The sequence below is a fragment of the Oryx dammah genome, unplaced genomic scaffold (genome assembly GCF_014754425.2).
Source record: "Oryx dammah isolate SB20612 unplaced genomic scaffold, SCBI_Odam_1.1 HiC_scaffold_26, whole genome shotgun sequence".
Classification (NCBI taxonomy): Eukaryota; Metazoa; Chordata; class Mammalia; order Artiodactyla; family Bovidae; genus Oryx; species Oryx dammah.
In genome coordinates this window covers 41,450,455-41,455,744 of record NW_024070210.1, presented here as the reverse complement: position 1 = coordinate 41,455,744, position 5,290 = coordinate 41,450,455, and the positions used below count along the sequence as shown (strand labels likewise).

The 5,290-nt window shown below is 48.4% G+C and overlaps 1 non-coding gene across 1 annotated transcript; it reads right to left on the bottom strand.

The window, feature by feature from the left end:
• Positions 1–1,802: 1,802 nt before the first annotated feature.
• LOC120853800 lies at positions 1,803–1,965 on the bottom strand. Its single transcript, XR_005718855.1, has one exon. It is a non-coding gene; the product is annotated as a U1 spliceosomal RNA (small nuclear RNA).
• Between the last annotated feature and the right edge of the window lie 3,325 nt (positions 1,966–5,290).

The following is a 5,290-nucleotide window of genomic DNA, read 5'->3' as shown; positions in this document are numbered from 1 at the left end:
ACGTTTCTTTAAGGAGAATGGGTCTTCTTTGTCCTTTCATCCATTTCACTGGCTGGAGTAGAGGTGAAATAGCTGGAGCTCTATCTGCCAGTTTAAACTATGAGGAAAAGAGATATACTTTAAGGATGGCCGAGAGCTGACACTGTCTTTGGACTTCCTACCTCCAGGGAAATAAATTTTTTTGTTCAAGCCTCTCTTATTTAGGATTTTTGTGTTATTTGCAATTGAAACTGACCCTAAGTAACTCATCTACTTTTTGTCTACATGATGTCTAACTCTACATGGCACTTTGATATATATTATCCCATTTTCTACAGGTAGGAGAATATCCATTCTCCTGTTTCTAGCTGGTCCTGGTTCCAGGAGAGTCAGTGATGGCCAACAGCAACCATTAGAGAGCCATTTACCTACCCAGGTTGAACACCATGGGAAGACTGCAAATATTGGGTTCAGATGTTGTTTTCAGAGTTAATGACACCTCCAGGGGAAACTCTGCCTCCATTTTTTGAAGCCAGGCTCTGACTCTTGGAAACCCAAGCCTTCTTCACTACCTCACTTCCTCATCTTTAAAATGGCATTGGTCTCTGCCAAGAACTTTATATAAATATTGTCTTGTGGAAATTTTTTTTCTAAAGTAGAGCTTCACCAATCTTTTCATTCCTTGCTGATTGGCCTTTGGACTCATCCTTAGTGAAAATTCTTCAGGAGTAGAATTGCCCAAAGACAGCTCTTCAGGGGTACATCTGCTTTGGGATAGACATGTCTCCATGGCTGGAGTAAGAGTCCTAGTGCTCTGATGCCACCTGCTGCACTTTGTTCCAAGGTAGCAATTGGTCCAGGATCTCCCAAAGTTATTTCTGTCTTGTTCTATTTCTACCTTCCTCTTCTCTCTAGCACGTCCTTCCTCTACCCCAACTCCCTCACTGGGTTCTCTTCCAAAGTTGGGCAGGCGTTTTTGCCCAGGGCCCCTTCTCCCTCACTCCTCTAAGAAATCCAAGCAGGACCTGGCTGATTTTATCACGGCCCACCCTGACTCAGCACTTCCTTGAAACTGCCTGTTATACCCAAGAAACCCAGCCTGGGCAGGCTGTCCCTTAAGGTGACATTTTGATTCACGGCAAGGCACCCTTGGAAGGGGTGAGTTGTGTGTGTCTCAAAGCAGAGGCGGCATACACAGTGGTCTAAGCAGAAACTTGCTTTCCAAGAGTGGTGATGAGAGGGGTTAATGTACTCTGATGGTTTAATGACAATCATCGTTTTCTCATCTATTATTCATATTTTTACTCCTGGCAATCCTATGAGGTATTTTGTGTGAATTTTATAGATATGACCTGCAAAGAGGAGAGGGGAGCAAAAACTGACAATTGGTGAGCACTAAGTATGAGTTAGGGTCTTGCACACACTGGCTGCCATCACAGCAGGGAAAGGCATGCGGCTGTAATGAGTCAGCACTTGGTTCTAGACAAGACCCGCTGCGGGGCCTGTACAAGCCAATAAATCAGAGCAGCTTACTATAAACTCAGAACCTTGACTGTGTCTTCTGCAGCACAGAGATGACAGGCCTAGGATCTAGACTTGAGCTCTCTGGTGCCCTGGGAGGCAGCACAGGCTCTGCAGCCAGGGAGAGCTACTGGAGAGATCCTGGCATCATTGCTCAACAGTCAGGGGACCTTGGCCAAGTCACTGAACTTGTTCTGATCCTATATTCCACATCTGTAAGGCGGAGATGAAAACAGTGCCAGTCTTCAAAAGTTGTAATGATTGAATGTGAATGAAGGTAAACTGTCTTTTTTTTTTTTTTTCAGGGGAAAGCGCGAACGCAGTCCCCCACTACCACAAATTATGCAGTCGAGTTTCCCACATTTGGGGAAATCGCAGGGGTCAGCACATCCGGAGTGCAATGGATAAGCCTCGCCCTGGGAAAACCACCCTCGTGATCATGTATCTCCCCTGCCAGGTAAGTATGTAAACTGTCTTTTGTTCCATAATTCTTAGGTCTCATTAATATTATTTTCATTGTTACTAATTGAAAAGGATGTTCTGACATCCTGGGGAAAAGGAAGTTATCTGCCTTGCCCACCCACCCACCTGGAATGGAGATCTACTCAGTTAATGAACCTGCTCTGAGGTTGTTGGGGCAGTTTTTCAGCTTCTGCCTTTGGGCCGAAAGCTGCCTGGCTGGGCTGGCTGAGCCTCTAAGGCCATTCCCCACTCCCCAGCTGCAGATCTGGTTTCTTTCACCCTCATAAAAGGCCCAGGCAGAGATGACTATGAAAGCCAAGATTTCCAGGGTCCTCAGGGTCAGAGAATCAGTCCACAGAGGCCATGGCTGCTTTCTTACCTTACCTGGTCCCACCCAGTTCCCCCCCCCCCCACACCCTTTCTGGGACTCATTCCTGAAGAATAGGGACTGGTTTGAGCCCCCAGCCAGAACAGTGCCTGCCTGGGTGAGCAGGCCCTCCTGGGGTACCCCGTCCTCTAGGCATGAAGTGAAAGTCGCTCAGTCATGTCGGACTCTATGAGACCCCATGGACTATACCGTCCATGGAATTCTCCAGGCCAGAATACTAGAGTGGGTAGCCTTTCCCTTCTCCAGGGGATCTTCCCAACCCAGGGATCAAACCCAGATATCGACCCCAGGGATCGAACCTAGGCATGAAGACCTCAGCAAAGATTCACATCAGCCTGCCGGGCTCCTCTTGTTCCTTCCTTGCCCAGGCCCATGTGAATGTTAGGAAATAGTTTCTTTGAACCGTGCTGGCATCCTCAGCTTCTGTGCTGTGCTGTGCTTAGCTGCTCAGTCATGTCCGACTCTTTGTGACCCCATGGGCTGTAGCCTGTCAGGCTCCTCTGTCCATGGGGATTCTCCAGGCAAGAATACTGGAGTGCGCTGCCATGCCCTCCTCCAGGGGATCTTCCCAAGCCAGAGATAGAACCCAGGTCTCCCGCATGGCAGGTGGATTCTTTACTGTCTGAGTCACCAGGGAAGCCCAAGAATACTGGAGTGGGTAGCCTGTCCCTCCTCCAGGGGATCTTCCCAAGCCAGGAATCAAACCCGGGTCTCCTGGGTTTGAGGAGATTGCAGGCAGATTCTTAACCAGCTGAGCCACTAGGGAAGCCCCAACTTCTCCTGCTTTGTGCTAATTTTTCTTTTTAGTTGCCTAGGATGGTGTAGACTCTACTCTGTAGGGAGTAAGATACCAGCTTCGGGGGCAGGCCACCCAGGTTCACATGGCCTTTCTTCACACTGCCAGTCATACACTTGGGGAGGCAGGCACTGTGTGGTACATGGTGCCAAGTGCCCTACAGGGACTATCTCATGAGCCCTGATAGCATCTCCATTAGGCAGCTGTTCCTAACAGATGAGGGCATTCAGGCACAGAGAGGTAAAGTAACTTTCTCAAGGCAGCATAGCATGGGATCTGTAACAACAAGCAGGGAACCCGTGAGAGAGGAGAGGTAAGGTGGAAAGAAAAAGGAAGTTTGCTTTTATGATTTTGCCCAGAGCCTGTCTCCTCAGCCCCAAGGATGTGGAGTCCAACTGGCTTAGTCACTCCCCTCAGTTTTGTCAGGAGGAGGTCTGATGGCAGAGAGAGGAGGTCAGTGAACATTGATGGGAAAATTTATGAAGATGCAAAAAAGCCTTCCCAAGGAAAAACCATTCTAACAGGTTTGGCAGACAGGACGTGAAAAGGTGCAGAATTTCTGGGGCGAGCCGGAGGAGGGGAGCAGGAAGTCAGGGAGGATGCATTTTTCGCTGGTCAGGAGTTACCATTTAATTCTGTGTCTGGATCTCAAAGGAGTTCAGGCTATCAGGGTCATAAATATACACGAGCCTAATGCAGCCTTGTGGGCAGGAAAACAGTGAAGGTGGTGTCCCTGACTCTAGGGGCAGCCGACTGGTTTTAATTTTTGAATTAATGAGCAATTTCAGATGCAAGAGCCTTGGCCCACCAAGAAATGTAACTTTCAGCTGAGATTTTCTTCTCCCTTCTGATATGCGCTTTCCACATCCTCTCAGTGTTTCAGCACTTTCCTCTTCTCCATTCCAGAAAGAACCTGCATTTCCCTTTCTCAGCTCCTTTCCTGGATTGGTGTGTGCTAAGTCTCTTGCAGTTGTCATCATGTCTTCAGAATGCATTTGATAGGTACAGGAAGTTGCACCAGAGGGAGATGGAACCAGCAATCAATAAAAAAAAGAACTATGTTTCTAAGAAGAATGCATCACGGGGCTTCCCACAGGAGTTGTGTACCATATGTTCTAATATCTGTGGAACAATGGATCTAATTTTTAGTTCTTCTGCTTGGCTTTCCCAGCCATCTCAGCAAAAAAGAAAATGGACATTTTAACCTGCTGCCCAGCTTACTGATGACTTATACTAAAGATTGCTTTACCCTTTAACCCCTTCATTGTTATCACAGAATAAAATCTCTCCCTTCTCTTCCTCCAGCTTTATTTCTCCTGGCTACTAGTTTAGTATATTTATGGTGCATGAGTCATCAAGCTGCCCTTTGATTGGATAAAAACCAAACACCCCTGAGACCATCAGTCAATTACAGCTATTCTCAGCTTCATTCACAGATTTATTAGCTTGCACACACAGAGAGAAATTCATTCAGCAAAGTTCATTCATAAAAATTTCAACACGCTGCGTATCATCCTGCACATTTCAGCCTTCTGTTGCAGAGAGGCTTCTGAAAGCTCTGAGAGCAGTCGGGGAGGGAGGGAAGCTCCGAGCCAGGGTGGGCAGGCTGGGAGGGGATCTGAGGAACACGGAAGGACCACAAGTCAGAGAAATAATGCGGAGGAGCGCCTGTCACTAGTACTGCTGGCTTGTGGCCCAGATGGGATGCAAGACAAGATCTTCCAAGAGAGGGCAGCCATCAGGAGAAACGAACTCAGGCAGAAGGGCCTTTGGCTCATATAGACATTTCCTACCCACCCCCCTCTTTTTTTTTTTTTTTTTTAAAGAACAATCACTGGAACAAATAAAGGGTTAATAGGCCAGACATTGCCCCGCCCTGTGGGAACCGGAGGGAGCAGGTTTGAAAGTTCCTGTGTGCAGAAGGGAGGATGGGGGTGGGGGGCGCTAAATATTTCTGCAAGGCTCCCGCACCGCCAGCGACGCGGCGGGACCGGCTGGCTGGTTCTCCGCCCGGTTCCGTGCCCAAGAGTAGGAGGTGAGCGATCCTCGCCGCCGCGAGGCTGGGTCCAAGCTTTCCCAGCAAGGAATCCCTGGCGAGAACACCGGGTGCTGCCGCTGGGCCACAGACTGGACCGAAATCAGCT